The following is a 20,558-nucleotide window of genomic DNA, read 5'->3' on the forward strand; positions in this document are numbered from 1 at the left end:
GGTTTCTGGAGCTGGATGGTGGTGGTGCTTGCACAACAGTGTGAATGTGTTTACTGCCACAGAACTGCACACCCAGAAACAGTCCAGAAGGTACATGCTGTGTGTATTTTACGCAATAATTTTTTTTAAGATTTCTGTTTACTTTTTTTTTAATGATTTTTTATTATATTATGTTAGTCACCATACAGTACAACCCTGGCTTCCGATGTAAAGCTCGATGATTCATTAGTTGCGTATAACACCCAGTGCACCATGCAATACGTGCCCTCCTTACTACCCATCACTGGTCTATCACATTCTCCCACCCCCCTCCCCTCTGAGGCCCCAAGTTTCTTTCTCATAGTCCATAGTCTCTCATGTTTCATTCACCCTTCTGATTACCCCCCCTTTCTTTATCCCTTTCTTCCCCTACCGATCATCCTAGTTCTTATGTTCCATAGATGAGAGAAATCATATGATAATTGTCTTTCTCTGCTTGACTTATTTCACTTAGCATTATCTCCTCCAGTGCCNCCAAGATCTACAAAGAACTTCTCAAACTCAATACACAAGAAACAAATAAATCAAAAAATGGGCAGAAGATATGAACAGACACTTTTCCAATGAAGACATACAAATGGCTAACAGACACATGAAAAAATGTTCAAAATCATTAGCCATCAGGGAAATTCAAATCAATACCACACTGAGATACCACCTTACGCCAGTTAGAATGGCAAAAATAGACAAGGCAAGAAAGATTTCTGTTTACTTAACAGAGAGAGAGACAGCCAGTGGGAGAAGGAACACAAGCGGGGGGGCGGGGAGGAAGAAGCAGGCTCCCATTGGAGCAGGGAGCCTGATGCGGGGCTCAACCCCGGGATGCTGGTATCCCGCCCTGAGCTGAGGGCAGACGCTTAACGACTGAGCCACCCAGGTGCCCCGCAATAAATTTTTTTAAAAAATGAAATGGCTTGAGTGAAAAGAGAATGAAAGAGAAACAGGGGTGCTTGGGTGGCTCAGTCAGTTAGGCGTCCAACTCCTGATTTTGGCTCAGGTCCTGATCTTAGGGTCATAGGATAGAGCCATGCATCGGGCTCCACACTCAGAGGGGGTGTGCTTGGGATTTTCTCTCTCTCTCCCTCTCCCTCTGCCCTTCCCCCTACCTCTCAAATAAATAAATAAATAAATAAATCTTTTAGAAAAAGAGAGAAACAGAAAGAGAGAGTTGAAGACATATGTTCATATTCTTATCACTCAATTAACTGAAAAGAAAGAAATCCCCAATTTAAAGTTGAAGCTACATGTTGGCTTATAAAGTGTATCAGCCTCCTGCTTCTCTGGTTTCTGCTCCTCTGGGTACTGGCTCAGGGTACTTTGCCCCTGGGACCCTCCGTCTCTTCATCTACAAAATACAGCAAAATAATATTCAGTTTGTCATAAACCCTCAGTAAATCCTTATTACATGTTCTTGACGTACGTAGAAAGCAGTTTATAAACCTGGACGATAGAGCAGATCTTGGACCTTTGCAAAGGAGTCATCTGAAGTGCTCAGTGAATCCCGCAGTTCAAAACAGAATTATCACAGGAGCACTTTCTAAGCCATTCCAAAAAATGTGTACACTGTGGCCGGATGTGCTACTATGTATATTTTAAGTTGGATGTCCAACAGAGGACAGGCAGTTCTTAATCTTGTCCTTTGATGCTTAAGACTTGCCAGGATGTGGGGAGAACCTTACCCAATGAGGAAGGCTTCCAGGTGGGAGGAAGGGCTGGGGTCAGCATCTCGGCATATTGACCACACGCAGCTAGCAAGTGCTGCCATCAGTTTATCTCCGTCTCCCAGGTGAGCTCTGTATGAGTTATACCGGCTTACAGCAACAACAGCCCTTTATTTGGTAATGAATCTGTTAAGGTGGACATTGTGCCTCCTCTCTGCTCCTTGCACCTTAAAACTGAGGGTTGGAGGGCTACTTTCCAAGATGGCTCCCCTGCATGGTTGGCAAGTTGGTGCTGGCTGTTGGCTGGGATCTGGGCTGGGGCTCTAGGCTGGGGGTCTCTGTTTCTCCTCCTGTAAGCCTGTCCACAGGCTGCTTAGCTTACCTCACAGCATGGTGGCTGGGTTCCAAGAGTGAGTGCCCCTCACTGGAGGAAGAGCGTGCCGTTGTCATGACTTAGCCTTAGATGTCACATAATGCCACTTCCTCCATATTCTATTGGTTAAGGCAGTCACATAGGCCCATTCAAGGGATGGGTCACAGATGCCACTTCTTGATGAGGTGGTAGCAAGCCTGAAGAGCACACGGGACAGAAGATATTGCTATGGCCATCTTTGTAAAACACCAGTTGCCACAAGTTTTACCCTCAGCTCAGATGAGTGACTCTCCTCTTTTCAAGTCACTCCTTCTCTTTCAACCTCTCTAACTTCATTTTGCTAGAAGAAAGCGCCTGCCCGGTGGACTCCCTAATGCCTTTCTCACTCTCCCAGAGGAATCTGAACAGCTTTCTGGTTTTCTCCTGATCTGAGTCCTGCTGAGAAGCAGGAGGGCAGCCTCCTGGGTATATCACTTCTTTACCAACTCGACTTTTCTAAGTTTCCTTCTCACTTGGTGCTCAGTTCCAAGCTGGAGCACCACTGAAATAGTTCCAGAACCTCTCCTCCCGATGAGGGCACCTCTGCTGATCTGAGTCTGGTCTCATGGCAGCACCTCCTAGGCCTGCTTCTCAGACACTCCATCAGGGCTGGGACAGAGTGCTCCCATTCTGGCGGTCTCACAGGCAGAGGGCCGAGAGCCCTGCTCCCTTGGCCTATCACTGCCTGACCTTTGGCACACCTGTCATCTCCCCATGGGCTAGTGCCAACAGAGGGTGCCAGTCCACGAAGCCATTCAGCCATGCAGACAGACACAGGTCCAGAGGGCTGTGCTTCTCAAGTTCGTGACAAAGGCCTGGTGAACATGGCCAGGGAGGTGCTATTATTAGTCCCCTCTTGCAGGAGAGGAAACTAAGGCGCGGAAGTTTAGTGACATGTCCATGGTTACATAACCAGTACACACCAACTAAACATTTTTTAAACTGGGGTCAGAATATTTCCTATAATTTTACACTTTCGGCTTTCCAGAAAAATGTAATGGATATATTTCTATAGCATTTATCTCATGCACCAAAGCATGGTGTAAAAGCAACAAAAGGAAGTGAACTATTGATACAGGCAACAACATGAATGAATCTTAAAATAACGCTGACTGAAAGAAGCCACACAAAAAGGAGTATACGTTCTTTTGTTGATAGAAAATTCTAGAAAATGCAAACTAATGTATAGTGACAGAAAGCAAGTCAGTGGTTGCCTAAAGGTGGGGTGGAGAGGTGGGAGGGAGGAGTGACAAAGGGGCATGAGGAAGCTTTGGATGAGCTCATCGTTCTGATGTGGTGATGACGTCACAGCGATTTACATGTGTCAGAGTTTAGAAGACGCACACTTTAAACACATGCAGTTTCCTGCATGTCCACTATACCTCAATAAAGCTGTAAAACACGACTAAGAATTATTATGTGAGAGAGTGCTAAAATTATTTTGCAGCCAGGAAAAAGATTCGGGATTCAGTTGTATGAATCTTTTTGAACAATTTTAATTGGCAAAAGATCTGCAACAATCTCCTAGGGCAGCAAAGGCACCAATAAATGTTGCAGTGGAAATAAATCGTTTTTGCTAGAAGGTGAAAACATGCAGGAACTGGTTGTCCCTTAACCAAAGAGAGGAGTGTGTCGTGGTGGTTTTGTTCTAAAAAGAATGGACAATGGCATCCCATTGCATCATCCAGACCACCATAACAAGTAGATGTGTTTGTTATTCTGATTTTACAGATGAAGAAACTGAGTCTCAGAAAGTTCTAGGACACTTCTGATGGCAAATGGATTGAGGACGGTTTGCCTGGCTCTGAAACCCACCATCTTTCATCCACGACACATCAGCTCCCTCCACATAAAGACGACGGGGAAGGAGCAGCATATGGTGTTCCTTTTCCTCTAACTGACCCAGGACAGGGAAAAGAAGAATCCCAGGGAATCAAGATCTGGGAGAGGTCAGACCATCAGTGTCTTAAGGGGTGACACCTGACAGCCCTCTTCCCCCTCCCTTTGGCCTCTCTGGCCTCCGAGGAGGCCTTCATGGGCCTGGATGCAGACTTTTGGTGGGAGTGAAGAATCGTGAGGCTCTCTCTCCCCCTCCTTTCTTGTCTTCTGAAACGGCATTTTGGTGGTTAGAACAGAAAAGGGCGTTTGGAGCTAGCGGATGTCTTCCGACTCGGAGGCCCCTCTCACTCTGGAGGTGCCCAAAGATGACTCAACAATAAGAAACCAGAAACTGACCAGTATCATCCAGAAGGCAGTAAGCCTGGAGTGGTGGACGTTCCAGCAGGGGGCTTTCACTCCGGCAGAGGACTTCAGAAGCGTGGAACAGTAGATTGAAACCAGGAGGGAGTTCAAGGTTGACCTCTATGAGGACGAGGAGACCAGCAGTCTCCACAGCAGCCAAATGGTGTGTGAGTGTGAGACCAACAGCACTGCCTATCAGTCTGCTCTGTGGCCGGGCAGAGCCCCGGGTGTCCCCAGGTGGTAGCTGTGCCTGATCTTGCCTATCTTAGCTCCAAATTCAATTGCTGAGGGTTACAAGACTCATTCTAGACCCTCATCCATTGGGAAATGGTTGGGGACACGGGTTTGCGGGCTGGAGGAGCAGCCTCTAGGGCCAACCAGCTTCCTGACGGCCCTCCTCTCCTGAGCTGCACGAGACAGTTTGAGCAAGAACAGGGCATGGGAGCTCAACATACTTTCCCACAAGAGGAGGCTAAACAATGTTAAACCAGCCTCCTGACGTCGTTAAGTGTCCCCCAGAGACATATGGCACAGGCACCGGCCATCCTGAAGGACTGACTCTCTAAGCCACGGGGCCAGTTGCTGGCAGCCAACCCTCAGCCTCAGCCCTTTATAGGGTTGTCTCAACTGAAGAGAGTCACCGTGGCCCGCATCACACTTCTTCCTGGAGAGCCTTCTTCTGCTGGCCAACAAAAGTTATGAAGTCCTGGGGTGCTGGGATGGCACAGTCGGTTAAGTGTCCGACTCTTGGTTTCAGCTCGGGTTGTGATCTCCCAGTCGTGGGATCGAGTCCCATGTTGGGCTCCGTGCTTAGCACGGAGTCTGCTTGTCCCTCTCCCTCTACTCCTCCCCATACCTCGCTCAAATAAATAAATAAATATTTTTTAAAAAAGTTATGAAGTCCTGTCCTCGCCCCCCCCCCGCCAATGCTATGGGGCCAGCCAGCCTCAGGGATCCCACCGGGGTCAGTGAGATCTTCGTTAACTGTGCCAAAGCCCCATTTCCTCCTCTCCTCATTCCTGTCTCTATCCTTCCACGAATGCTGCTATGAGAGTATCCCTGCTCAGCCTCCTGATGTCAGTCTCTGCCTCATTCCTCCTTCCTTTAGTGTATGTCTGCCCCTGCCCCACTCCTACCTTCCCAGATTAGACTTACCAGAGTTGTGCCCATTTTATTGCCTCTTTTCAAAGAGTTGGGACAAGGTGTGACTCCACCCTGCACCCCGAGACCTAGAATGGTGTTTGGCACAGAGTGCCTTGGAGAAGCTGCTGGAGTAAAGGAATGAACAAACGGGTGGGACAGCTCTGAGTGGAAAGGGGGTTTCTGTGTCTCCCGTCATCACGCTGCCCACTGAACATGGCATCGTTCTCGCCTCTCAAGTGTCAGGGCTGGAGACACACCTCGTCCTTAGGCTACCGGCTCTGCCTGACTCTCAGGTAGACCGCCTGCCCCCACCCTCCCCAGGGCCCAGGTCTCCATCTGTAGAAGTAAATGTTCTTTCCTGTAACCTAGAGTCCTGGGGGGTGACGGTCCTGAATGCCCTGGGGGCTTGATGGGCAACAGAAGTAAATGTCTTCTGAACTTTGGTGAGGACCCTGGATACTGAGCTGTCTCTGCTTTTCACGTCCCATGCTTGCCCCTTTCTGCTTTGTGTCCGATCCTAAGGGCTCCCAGCTTGAACCCAAAGGAACACGCAACTGGGATTTAGGAGGGAAGACCAGTGGGTTGGGCCTGCATCTCCTGAGAGAGAACCAGTCTCTTGGGAAGAGGGATCCACAGCGGACTTGTGAGACAACGGCAGTGCTCGGTGGCACACCAGAGGGCTGTGGATGTGCCTCACTGGTGCAGAAAGGAGGAAGGGAGAGGCACAGTGTATGCCTCACACCGTTAGCGTTCCCAGAACCCCATGCATGGACTCATGCTTCTGTCTCATTCACTCCCATTTGCAAAGGAGGTGAGAAAACACAGCCTGTCCGCTGGGCATATCACTGCCCCAAATAAAATGAGGGTATTGTTAGTGAGCAAGAGGGGGCAGTGGATAATATGCAGGCAACTTTCCCAGGCAGCTCCTGCTTCCATCCACCCTTCAAACCACGCAACATTTATACATCCTCTTCTTACCCACAGGACACACGCCCCTTGTCCTCAAGGGACATGACCCCAAGTGTCACTGGTGCCACCAGCCAGCTCTGAGACCTCACGAGATGTCGGTGATCCCAGCAGTGGCCAGCCGTCCCCGTCAGGCATCAGCATGGGGCCTCGTGGCCTGGCAATCTAGGAAACTGCAGACGCTGTCTTCCCCAGCGTCCTCAATATCAGGGGCTCAGAACAGGGTCAGCCCAGCAAAAACCAGCAGGAAGCGCTCTAAACTGCTGCAGGTCATGGCAAGATCGGGTCCAGCTGGCCAGAAATAGGATTCCTTCCCTAGCGCTCGAGTCAGTTCCAGGCTAACAAATAGGGTGGGGTCTCACAGGTCCACTGTCTTCGTGGCCCCAGCACTTCCCAATGCAGGATCCCCATCTGTTCTCCCTTCCACTGCCTCATCCTTCCAGGGGACTGCATACTCACTTCCTGTGGGTGAAGTTTGGTGGCCTGGACACAATCCCAGGGGGTGAGAATCCAAATCCTATATGTCCATGTTTAGCAGATGAAGCCCTACCATTGCAGGCCGGGCACAGACCTTCTCCTCGCACCTCTGACCCCTGGGTCCATTGCAGGCAACGTGATATCTGGTTGAACCAAATAAAATGTTCATTTTTCAGAACAAAAATGATCAGATGGGTAGCAGTTTCAGGATTGAAACTATTTAAATGTTAGTTGCTGTTCATGATGGCTTCCTTTGAAACTGGATTGGACATGAGGCATAGACACATGCGAAGGGTTTAAACAGCAGTTAACGCATTGCAAGCACTCAATGTTGACTGTTTATTGATACTGTCACTGAACACGCGACATAAACAAGTGTTAGTGACTGTGGAAAATTTAACTGAAATTGGGGAAAGTATTTTGGATCCAAGTTGTCTAGGACTAAATAGTGCCAGGCTTCCCATGACACCATTCCTTATGATCGTCCCAGAATTTGGCACATTTTTATAGTTCATCCTGGCTGAACATTAGACTCACTTGGGGCAATTTGAATCAGAGTCTTGGGGGTGAGGCCTGGGCATTACTGTGATTCTAATAGAAGGCAACGGGTAAGGACCCCAGCCCTAGTTCGTATGTAGAATCTAGGAAAATCTGGGCTTTTGTCTGGTCTGTTGATGGTGGAGGGACAGAGATCCACTCAGTCGGGTGTCCACCAGAGCTCTGCGGGACAGGGAGCAGGGGCCCTGCTCAGGTGAGAGGGAGGATGACTGCTGCCTGATGCTATAGGAACTACGATCAGAGGGGACTGCAGCTGTTGTGGTGGGAGGAGGCAAGGCTATGTATTATTCATTATATGCATATGACATGTTTCGTTTTTCCATCCTATAATAAGTGAAAATTCAGTTATTTCTGTTTGGGAAATAAGGCAGAAGTTGCTATTCTTATAAATTTACTTATTTTTTTAAAGATTTTATGTGTCTGTTTGAGAGAAAGAGAGCACAAGCTGGGGGAGGGGCAGAGGCAGAGGGAGAAGCAGACTCCTCGCTGAGCAGGAAGCCCAACGTGGGGCTCAATCCCGGGACCCTGAGATCATGACCTGAGCTGAAGGCAGACACTTAACTGACTGAGCCACCCATGTGCCCCTTCTTATAAACTTATTTAAATTTTAAGTAGACATAAGCACTCTCTCTCATGTAACTAGAGATTCACGGATTTATTTTTTCAGTGTGTCATACTTCTTACTAAAATTGTCCCAAATATGGCTAGTGGGATCCCCTAAAACTGGCTCATGTATCCTTTTGACATATTTCTATAATTTTTCAAGTACATCCTTACTTTCTGAAATAATAGAATGATCAGGCCATCTACTTTCCCCAATGCAGACCGGGAATTATCTGCTTCCCCAAGGATGGCCTGTTTCAGCAGAGAATACAATCGAGAAACCAAAATCTGGGTCACTAGGTAATATTCCTTGCTACTAGCACTTTGTGCTTTCAGTGGACAGAGTTGGGATGGATGGATGGATGGATGGATGGATGGATGAGCTGGTGGCTACACATAAAATCACGAATTTGCAGTGATATTTCCAATTCCAATCTAATGGAACAGGATTTGTTTCTTTATTTTAGTTTGTACCCATATCTCCTTTAGGGTACAGTGAAAACCTTAGTTCTCAATATTAATATATTTACATATTTGTTTTATCTTGTAATATCCATTTTGTTTCTTGATTCATGAAATATAGTAAGATCCTGGGATTCCTCGCTAAATAATTACTTAGTTTTGTGCCCCTGAAATTCTTTCTACCTCTCCTCACCCTTCCACCTCCTAGAAGACATGGCTTTGATTTTTAAAGTGTTTATCATTTATATTCTGCTCTGCGACTACAGTTGTATTTTCTATCTTTTATTTATATGTTGATTCTGAAAATCAAAAGTCAACATATAGAATTTTCGATAGTATGATTATATATTCAGTTAAATCATATGGACCATATGAAATTCCTTTTATTCAATCTACAAAAAATGTGGTAATTTCCTGTGGTTCAGCCAGATATTTTTATTAGACAAACATCTACAGAAAGACAAGAATGTTTTCCTAGGTCACTGAATCTTTGCCGTTCTACCGAGAATATTGCTAACTTAAAGTCAAATGGATTCCCATTTTAAATGCCATTAATTGCTTAAGATTATGCCAAGTTTTAGCTTGTCTCATATTTGTCCGATGACATGGAGGGTGATTAACCTGCCTAGGTGACAAGGCCAGTATTCAAAACCATGAGATTTGGATCCGGAGCCCAGTACTTTAGCTGAGTGTCTCTTATTATACAAACGAGTGATAGAAAACCTAGATAAATGCATAAAGCATACAGGAAAAAATAATCCAGAATTCCACTACTCAGAGTCAGCCGCTTCTTCCAGCTATCTGTCTGTCTTCTCTACTTCATTACTGGTTTATTTTATGACAAAGAAGTTTAAGTGGGAAGTTTTAAAACAGCTTAAAATCAGGGGCATCTGGGTGGCTCAGTCAGTTAAGTGTCTGCCTTCGGCTCAGTTCATGATCCCAGGGCCCTGGGATCGAGTTCCATGTCAGGCTCCTTGCTCAGTGGGGAGTCTGCTTCTCTCTCTCCCCCTGCCTGTGCGTGCTCTCTTTCTCTCTCTTTGTCAAATAAATAAATAAATAAATATTTAAAACTACTTAAAATCATGTGACCTACCTCCCTTTAGATGCACACATTTATTTATACTCTTACTGGTGGAAGACAAAACAAGCAATGGAGGGTTCACACGCACACGCTCACACACACACACACACACACATGCACACACACACACATCTGTGTATTTAAGTACATACAAACACATTTATCTGCACGTAATACAGATACACTGGTGTGAAGTCAACCAGCTAGCAACATACAATATGGAAGTGTGTGTTTCCCCTCCCTCATCACTAAATTTTCTCTCGTCATCATTATTCAGTTTCTCTCTGTGTCTGTTTTGTCATCTGTAAAATGGGGCTTATAAAGGAATTGGCTTCCAGGCAGGTGGCTAGAAGATTTGAATGAGGAATGCATGTTTGGGTGTCTAGAACAGGGCCTGGTACACAGGAAATGCTCAGGAACCAGATAGAAGATGGACTGGAAGGAATTGTTTTCTTGGATTACATTTTCTTTCAGAATAGTTTTTTATCTACCTTTTCCAAGCTTTATCCCCTCCCTGCCTCCCCCCTCCCACATTCTCCCACCTTCCTTGCATCCATCTCTATCTTTCTTGCTAAAGCATGTTTACATAGACACCTGGCCATGTGTTAAATCCTGCCCGTGCTTCATGCGGATAGCTTTGTCTAGATCTATTCCCAGAATTCGAGGCCTCTTCTCTTCCCCTGTGAGCCACAGTCTAGGGGCTGGCTTTTCCGCAGACTTAGCACTGGAGAGGCATAGTGGGGCCAGCATGCAGCCTTCACAGGGGGAACTGGGCTTGTCACTCTCTTTTGTAGTTTTCCCATGGGCTCCAAGCTTGGGTTCACCACAATTCTTGCAGTCTGGGGACACCCTTGAGTTTCAGATGTCCCCCCAATTCAACTTGGGCTTTGCCAATGTCCTGGAGAGCCACCTGGGGTGCTTCCCCACTCTCTCCCGTTTCCCAGAGAGAAGATGGGAAAATGGGCAAAGCTTGCTGGGTCCAGGGTTAACATTCGGAAAAGTTCCCAGTGTCTTCTCTCTGCTCTCCGAGGGGAGCATTTTCCCTCATCATGTTGGCCATGTCTGTCCTTCTTGCTAGAGAAATTGAGCCCTGGAGCTCATGTACCTCTGGGTCCCCTTTCCTGCCTTCCTCCCAGCAAGAGGCCACCTCATTGGTGAAATTGCCCCTTTCCCTCTCCAAAGTGAGGCTGCAAGATGCCGGGGAGGACTCTGGGTTTTGCGAGTGGTCCTGGTCATCCAGTTGCAGATTTCCCACAGCCTCCTTCCCTCCTGCCTCCCTGGGTCAGGACTGGCCCTGCAGCCTCAGATCCCCATAGCCTGCCTATGGGGGCTGAATGGTAGCACCCCTTGGGGCTGGTGTGTTGGAGGCCACCAGGCTCCCTTCAGTTTGGCAGGTCAGTGGGGTCCTGATGGAATAAACAGAGGGTGGATGATGGGGGTCAGGACAAGGGCACAAGACAGATATCCTCCCCACCCTCCTCTGGACAGGCCTGCCCCGATACCCACATTCCTTGCCAAGCCTTCCCTCTGGCCTGGGAGACCCCTCTCATGCCCATGAGCCTGGCACCACCACTGATCCCCTGACATGGAAGCCCTTCCCTGCCTGATGAAAGACAAGGACCAGAAAATCATTCTGCGTTTGATTCAAACAGATTGTGTTTTGCGTTAGAAGCTGATTTCTGTTCTTCTGGGAAATTGGCTGCTGTTGTCAGAAAGGGAGATGGAAATTGAGAGTGAGGCCTGAGGCTGATTGAGGGCAGGCTGCGGCCTCCTGAGAGCTGGGTAGAGTACGAGGGAGGGGAGGAGACAGGCCTGCCTCTTCTCCCGCACACTTCTTGGGTCCCAGTGCGGGCTGGTGGCCACCAGTGCCCGTCCTCTCCTTGGGCAGGTGTGGCAAGGCAGGCCCGATCAGATCAGGGATGCAGTCCTTGCCTCGGCCCCGTGCTAGGGAGCCAAAGGCCGGTTGGTTCCACCTGCTTTTGACTATTCTTACTACAAACAGCATCCAGTTAGCCTGCTTTCCTGGGGACTCTCGGAGAAAGAGATTATATGAAAATAACATAATCACGTCTTGGATAAACTTTGAAATTAAATTTTACTGAGAAGTTAATTCCAACAGAAACAGCTATTTAGGGGAAGAATTTTCCAATGTGGGTTTGTTCTGACCACTGACCTCTACACGCCCACCCCATGTACATCCACAATGCACCCCCACAGGTCTCCGCCCACACACACAGGCATCAGCTTCAGGACACTGGAACAGGGGGTCAGGGGGGCACAGCTGGTGCTCAGGCCTGGTCTGGGGTCCCGGGCCGGCAGTCTCCACCCTGTGGTTCAAATCCCGTTATCCCACTGCTGGGCTTCTGTGTCCTCACTGCAAACCTTTCCACAAATGTCCTTCCTCTTTGACCTAATTTGTCTCTCCTGCTCACAGCAGACACCGTGAACTATCTCCATGCTGGAAACTTCCTCTTTCTTCCTCTGCTGGTATCTGCCCAGAGGGGAAGAGGTCACATTCATCAAGTGTCCTCCAAAGAGGCAAATACTCTGCCCACTTTCTTGATGAAGAAATAAAGGCTCAGAGACACACCTTGTATGGCTAGAATGAGACAGACGTGCCCGGCCTGGGGGTCGGCGGACACGGACGCTCCCAGGCCACCCCTGGGCCTCTGTCCCCGATGTGTGGCTGCAGCCGCTCTCTCGCCGGGGCCCCCACTCGCACTGGCTGCTGAGCATTTCCGCACATGGCTTCTGGTTGGCTCATAGGTGGTGGCGTTTATGCCCCTTCGGGAAGCACCGTATCTAAGTTGCAAAACTAGACTTCTTTGCTGAGACATCAAGAGCACCGCCCTTCAGGAACCAAAACAAACCTTTCTCTGCAAAACTTTCTAGACCTTTAACCTGCCTCCCCATGACTTGTGAGAACCCCGGGGTTCTTGACCACCTACCTCTAGGACCTCCCTGATGGGTCAAGGTGACATGTAGGACACACACCCGTGGGAGGTCCTGGGTCTCAGCCATTCTTTGAACTTTCTCTCATACAGAAAAAAAAGAGTCTACCTGAGAATCTTAGAACCGTGACAGAGTCAAGAATACACTGGGCTCCCTCCACAGACGCCCCCGACTGCACTGACAGCATCCCCTGTAGCTGCCGTCACCCCCGCGGGATGCAGGCGGCTTGCATCAGCCTCTCTCACCACTCCATCCGGGCAGAAGATTCTTCATGAAGATATCGGGGTGTCATCAGGAAAGGAAGAGGATGCTGGGTAGGGAAAAACAGTAAATACGCACTAGAGGGCCAGCTGGGAGCCTCGGGGCGCAGTGCATGTGGAGTAAGGGGCCCGTGGGGTGTGGATGGGAAAGAGAATGGGGAGCGAAGATGCTGGCAGGTTCTGAGCACCTCCTGTGTGCACTAGTGGCTTTCATACGCTCAGTCCTTGGGAAATTGCTCTCATGCTTTACAGGAAAAGACCTCAGGGCTCACCGAGGTGAACAGATTTCCACAGCCACAAGCTGCACTTTGTGAATCCAGGCGCCGAGAGCTGTGTGCCCGCAATGAACGTGACCGTCCTGTATCAAAGTGGACTGTCCTTAACCACTGTGCCACTCAGGCGCCCCCAAAGTGGACTGTCCTTAACCCTAACAAATGTGTTCCCATCGTCAGAGCGGAATTCAAAACTGTCAAGCGTCCGTGATGTTCCACGAGGACCCGTGTCTTACAGGAGCTTTGCCATGTGAGCAAGTTTGACAATCTCCTGCCAAAAGGATCCAGCCCAGACTCTGTGTGCTATCCAAACCTCCTCCCTGAGGCCGAAGGGAAGGGCATTCCAGAAAGAGGGCACAGAATGTGCAAAGGGAGAAGGTGGGGAAGGATACACTGTGCTCCCCAAATGGAAAGAAGGTTGGTGTGACGGGGCTTGGACTGTAGGACTGGAGGGGAGGGAGGGAGATGTGTCTCTGGCCAGGACAGTGTGTGGAGGGCCTGGTTCAGCCGGACAAGGACAGGGGTCATCCCCCCAGCAGGCAGGAGCCCCTGGGTGCATGGTGGGCAAGGAGGTGAGCAGATTTCCACCCGGAGAGATTTTTCTGGCAGCCAGGTGAAGGGTGCATTGGTGGAGAAGGCGACAGAGGAAGCTCTTCTCAGAGACAATAAGAGCCGAGAGCAGGACCTGCAGTGAGGGGTGCGGGCAGAGGCCGGGGAAGAGAGGCAGCCCCAGGTGTTCTGGAAGCTCTCACCGGAATGTGACGTTGGCATCCTTGTGGGCTGCTGTGGACCTAGGAGGACCTCAAGCTGTTGCTCAGGGCTGCAGCTGGGAGGTGAGCTTGGAGACCAAGGCCTGGGTTTCATGCCGTTTCTATGGGAACCATGAGGACTCCTCTGCCAGGGTTGTATGGGCCCCCATCCCGCCCCTGCCCATATGCACGGGAACACATGTGACGTTGCTAATAGAAAGGGGCATGGCTGACTTTTCATGTTGCCCTGTGTCACCCAGAGTTTTCCCGTCGCCTCTCACTCACACCTGGCTCTTTTGGGGTTCTTTCTCCTTGCCTTCTTTCCGCACCATGGAGGCACCTGGGGGAAGGCCCAGCCTCTGTGCCTTCCTCTGCTGGGACAGTGATTTTCAGCTCTCCCTGGTGGGAGCCGTGGGCCCAGCCTGCTTGCCCGCCGCCCTACTCCACACCCCTTCCCCACCAGTCCCCCACCCTCCCTTCTATATGACCCCCTCCCAAGATTTAATGACACTTCTTTTCTTCCCTCTGCACAGCAGCTCCTGGATTCAGTAGGACTTCAAGGATGGCACTGTCCTGCTAGAGGGGAGTGGCAGCCATTGAGCAAGTCCAGGAACCTGCTAGGCCTTTCTCCACAAACACAGGTGGACGAGGCACTTCGAAAAGCCATAGCATGTGCCGGAAACAGGAACGAGGGAGTCTGCCATCTGTCCAGCCCTTGCCGGAACCGTGTCTCAGTGAGCTTTCCAGGAGACAAGACCCTAGCACGGTGCCTGCTGCAGGGGCTGCAGTGAGGGGAGGACCCTGAGCGTGTCTGGGTCTGAGTATGTTGTGTGCTTGGGACCACAGTGGGCGTGGCTAAAGGTCAAGTCCATAGGCCACAGAAAGGATTCTGGATGGGGCGGGGGCTGTGCTCTCACAATCCCACAAGGGCAGAGAGTCACAGTACGAGGGCACAGGGATGGGCCCCCACGTGTGGCACAGGAAGCCAAGGTGAGTCCTGAGTCACTCAGCCCACAGGGAGGGACACTAAGGGCATCAGAGGGCCACCGAAGGAGAACTGCCAGGGCCTGGGCCGGAGCTCCTGCCCCCTCCAAAGGCGTTGCTCATCTGATCCCTGAAGCAGGACCTTCCCTCCTCCCTTCTCTCCGAGACCTGTGGCAGAAATGTGAATCTTCATCAGCCCTGGAGCAGAGCTGGCAAAGCCTCCCAGTACCCTGGCACAGTGCTCAGGGGATAATCCCAATCGGTTACTCCAGTCACTTGCCCTAATGGCTCACCCCAGTCAATCAGCCAGGCTTGCGCAGGAGCAAAAGCCAGAGTGCCTTCACTGCCCACCTCAGAGAGGCCAAGCTTTCTGAAAAGCCCACACTAAAGCCTTCTCAGTCATTTATATCTTGGTGTAAATTAACTCACAAGTCCCGGTATTTGATAAACACACTCTGACCCACCATCTGCCCCCCACACATTATGGGGTCGGCAGAGGGGAGTAGAATCAGGCTGAACAAGGAGCGGCCTGTCCCCACAGAGCCTCTAGGGAGAGAGAAGGTGCCCACGGCTGCAGCCAGGCAGATCCCCACGGCCGGGCTCCAAGGGACCAGACTGATGGTCGTGGGGGAGGTGACGTGGGATCAGGCCTGGGAGGATGGATATGCTCCTATCAGCAGAAGCAGGAGACACCCTGGAATTGGGAAGGACATAAAGCGAAGCAAGGAGTAGGACAGTGCCCGACCCTTTGAGAAATAGCTGGATGTCCAGTTGGTAGAACATAGGGCAGGTCTGGGTAGGAAAGACAGAGCAAATGACCTTGGACACAGACTGCACATGGCTTAGAATGTTAAGCTAAGCTTGGACTTGATTAATAGGCAAGGGAAAAATGGGATTGTTTGGGGTGAGGCAGGGCAGAGCACAGGGGACTGTAGGGAGGGGCCCAGAGCCCCAGCACCTGAGCAAGGAGTCAAGGTCATGTGAGCATGGCAGGGAGGCCAGGGAGGCAGACCAGCAGACAGGCAGCGGTGCAGGACTTCTTGGCACCCCCACCTCTCCTGCCACACAGCCAAGCAGGGAAGAGTAGAGTCAGCAAGCTCCTTCCAAGAAGACTGGGCCAGAGCTGCTGCAGGCCACCCTCCCCCAGACAGCCACCCCAACCAGCAGCAGCCTCACCTCCTTGTTTCTGTTATGTCTCAGAGCATCTCTGCTAGGGAGAGGGTGAGCAGAGTGTCCCTTGGTTCTCATTTCGCCTGCCTTCTCTGTCTTCATCACCTAAACTCATGTAAAAATGGCCAAGCCTATAGCAAAGACAAGGGAGAAATACTTGCATCTTTTGAGCTGGTCTCCGAGCATAGGGTCGGGTCCAAGGCCCAGGCAGCCTCCAGCCGCCTACTGTGCTGTCTGTGCGGTCTCTCTCCAGCCGGGAAGGGCACGTCCAGCCTGGCAGGCCCAGCTGCAGCCCCGCCGCGGGGACCCCTCCGCTCTTCACGCTCCACTGAGAGTTTTCAATTGACTGTAGCTTCCTTTTCAGAAATCCTATTTGGCTTCAAAGTTACAGAAGATTGTTCTCGTTGGGGACTGCCGAGATGTTCAAAGTTTGCCTCCCAGAGATGACCGGAATTTGCTTGAAGTGTTTTTTAAAAAGGCATAATAATACCACCATTGTCCTTGACCCTCAAATGCAAAAATTAAAATCCGCAGACATAAAGAGATCTTGAAAATCTCTTGGAAGTATATTCTCTTTAGAGCTGAGGCCAAAAATTCAAAATCTCCTCCCCAGAAGGGTACTAGTCAGCTTAAAATGAGGGACGCAGAAGGCACAGATGAAGAGAAAATTATGAAGGTACTGAGACCACTCCAGGCCTCTCAACAAAAAACTTTAAGACCTCACAGCCCTTAATGTGGGACAAGACTGAAAATGCGAAAATGGATAACACCTGTGCTATGATTTCAGGTGGAGAGGAGTGCAGGGGAGAAGGGGTTAAAGAGTGACAAGCCTGTGGGCTTGCTATTGTAGGGGGACAGGCAGGAGGCCATCAGGAGGTGCTATCAGAGAAGAAGTCAAGGGGACAAGGAAGGAATGGGCCGTGTTAAAAAGTGAGGGAGGAGGACACCAGGAGGATGGAATGTACAATGGTCCTAGGAAGGGAGTGAGCCTAGCACTTTCAGGAACCACACGCTGTGTGGTGTGGTTGGAGGGAGTGTGCAAGCGGGAGTGAGAGGAGATGAGATCTGGGGGGAAGGCAGAGTCCACGTCCTTTAAGATAGGAGTCAGCAGACTGGCTCAGTAAAGGGTCACTTAGTAGATAGTTACACCCTGTGGCCACACTGTCTACAAAAGTAGTCATAGGCAATATGTAAATAAATGAGTGTGGTTATGTTCTAATAAAACTTTATTGATAAAGGTAGGCAGTGGGCCAGATTTGGTCAGAGAGCCACAGCCTGCTGACCCTTGTTCTGGAGCCTTATACGTCAGGATGAGAACTTTTATGTTTCTTGTTAATGTGATAGAAGCCATTTGAAGACCTTGAGCCTAAGAATATAGTACTTTGATTTATGTTCTAGATCATTCTGGTTGTTGCACGGAGAGGGGATTACAGGACAAGAGCAGGAGTGGAAGCGGGGAGACGAGTTTGAAGCTGCTAACGTTCCTTGGGCAGGAGAGAAAGGAGAGTGGCCCTGCTGTGACAGGACAGGTACAAATGCCGCTCACCTGCGTCTCTAGGTCTCCTCCTGGCTCCGTGGTAGGATTGCACTTCCCACCCCTGTAAAATACGGTGTGGACGTGTGGTTTTCTATTGGCTTCAACCAATACAAAGTGAGAAGTAAAAACCTCACAGAGCTAGAGTGTAATTCTCCCTCTCTTTGCCATACCATGATGATGTCACCACTTCTAGAAACTCTGTCCGTCTGCCTGGGTCCTTAAGTGAGGGTGACATGGAGCAGAGCCCCTCAAGCAGCTGCAATTCGTGGGTAGCAAGAGAGAAACTTCCATTAAATTAGACTGCCGAGTGTCGGGCATTCGTTGTCACCGTGGCCTCACTTGGCACCACTGACTGATACTCCTGTGCTTGGAAGGTCGTGCTAAGGGGTTACCATGAAGAGATATGGTCAAGGTAAATCTTGTGGGGCTTGCTGGTAAATTATAGTTAGTTTGAGAATGAGAGCTAGAGGATGACTCCTAGGGAACGAGGCCCGAGCAGCTGGGAGGACGGTCCCATTGAATGAGAAGCAGAGGCCGGGAGGAGCTCAGGGTCTCCTGTCGGACTATCTAGGTTTAAATAACCATTCATCACTTACCAGCTATGTAACTCGAGCACCTTGACCAGCCTTCTCATGCTAAGTTCCCTCATCTGCACAGTAGGGATAAAAATAGTACCTACTTGATAGGTCTGTCAAGAGGATTCACGGAGCTAATTTAAGCAAACTATGGAGCCCAGCCCCTGGCACAGAGGAGCTCCAAAATAAATGTTAGCTATTGTCATTGTCATCACCATTATTATTATTATCGGTATCTTAAGAGCCTTGTTTGTTTTGAGTCAATGCCTTGTGCTAGGTCTGTTCCAGTTACCCTGAGAAGTCCAATTTCTCTACCTGCACTGCTGCCAAAAAGAGTCCAGCCCAGCCTGGCCCTCCCCAGCCCCTTCTGCAGACAGACCAGGCGCAGACACTAGCCAGCCCCCTGTCTGGCTCCTGCTCGCTGGCTCAGCTTCCAATGGCCCGTTGCTTACTGACCGTCTACAGGGGGCCTGGCCTTGCTTCCGTCTGCCTTTCCCAACTCCAGATGGCCTGAGAGCATCACCATGGGGGACTCTTATTTCTGTAGTGAAGCCAGAGTGAGAGAACAGTCCTGGCTGGCATGACTCTGGCACTGTCTTCCCTTTATCCTGGATTGCCCCTGTCTGGGGGGTAGATGGAATCACAACAGAGGTCCTAGTACGTTCTAGAACAGCGGCTTGCAATTGCTGCAGCTACTTGGTCATAAAGAGGAGGGAAACATGAGCATGGCGTTTGCATCTTGGTCCTCCCAGGTTGAATTAAACGGTTATTTTTCCAGGTCGGAATGCCCCATTCGGGGGTTTTGCAGTAGAGGCTGTGGTGCACCCAGAGCCCCCCACCCCTTTCAGACCAAGTCCCTATTCCCCCAGCTGCCAGTGGTGTTGGCCATCGGCAGCTCGAAGCGGAGGTGATGGCTAAGTCAGCTCCTAAGACCAGCCCATACTCAGGGACAGGTCAGTGCAGAGATGTGAAGGCCCAGCCCCCTCACCTACCTCAGGACCACTCCACGGCCACATTGGCACCTGCCCTCCTTCTGTGAGCCACTGAGTCACCTGTCGGAACTGTCTCGTGGCTCAGCTTCTCCCTCTGTCTAAGCCTGCTTCCCTAACCTGTCCCATGTGTTGTTCTGGATAACACCCCCCCAGCAACTTCCTGCGTGAAAATCAGACTCTGAACCTCTTCCCAGAGAACTTTATCTGTGGTGAAGGCAAGCGGGGAGGACCTAGATCAAAATGATGGGCAATGCTTTGGCACACAGTGGGGGAGGGGGTCAGGTCTCTTATCACCTAAAAGCAAAAATATTTAGAAGAGAAGAGAAAAATCCTTAGCGTTCCCCTGCTCACTACTTGGGGTTCTTCCCCAGCAGGTGCTGAAGTTTGAGAAAAGGCAGTGTCTGGGGCCTCAGAGGGAGGCCCTGCACAATCCTGGGGGAAGTCCTAAGCCCTGGGTCCCCGAGCAGACTCCTGGCCCTGCAAAGTTGCCCACAATGTTTCCCCCCCACCCCTCTGTCATCCCAGCGAGAAATACATTTCCCCAAGGGCTGCTGTCCCCGAGAAGACCTCCCGTCGGGGGGTCTCCCTGCTCCCGTGTTAGTGGGTGCAAATTTACCTGTGCCCCCCCTTCCTCTGGATGTGCGGTGTGTGGGGACCCCTTGAAGTTATGTGCGAAATTACAATACTCTTCATTTAGACACAGAGAGTGTTCGTTGCTTTTAGCAGATTTTCAAAGGCCTATGACCCAAAAAAGGTGAAGACCGTAGCTGCCTAGAGAAAAGAACTGTGCCCGCTGCTGACTGAAAGTTCACCCCCAGCTCTTGACAAAAATCCTGGGGCTCAGGTCATGAGGTTCTTCACGATTCACTTCCTAGGCAAGAGGGGCATAAATTCTTTCTTGGACAGAGCAGCCTTCCTTATCTCTGTCCTTCCATTGGGCTGGCCAGAGCCCCGGGCCTCCTTCATAGGGGTCCCTATTCCCCACCACCCATCTTCCCCTGGCCACACACCTTTGAATTTCCACCTGACGACTCCCTCTGCTCTTGGCGCTTTCTCAACGTGTTTGCCTAAGGAAGTAGATACCACACACAGAACAGTGTTAGGACGGAAAAGAGGGTTAGGGTCCAAATCGGGGTGCAGGGTGGCAATGGGGTGAACAGTGATTAAGGTTTGAGTCTAGCTCCACCACACTTTAATTGCAGACCTCAGGACCTCAGCCAAGGAATTCTACCTCCCTGAGTCTGAGGTTTTTTTTCCAGAAAGTGGAAACGTCACGCGTTGTTGTGACAATTAAATGTAACCATGTACAGAGCTCAGTACCTTGCCTGGTCTAGAGGAAGCCCTGGTAAGTGCCAGTGTTGGGGACTCCACACTGCAGTGGCAACGAGGCACAGAGCTCTGTTATAAAAATAACTGATGTCCTT

Source organism: Ailuropoda melanoleuca, chromosome 6 (genome assembly GCF_002007445.2).
Source record: "Ailuropoda melanoleuca isolate Jingjing chromosome 6, ASM200744v2, whole genome shotgun sequence".
Taxonomy (NCBI): Eukaryota; Metazoa; Chordata; class Mammalia; order Carnivora; family Ursidae; genus Ailuropoda; species Ailuropoda melanoleuca.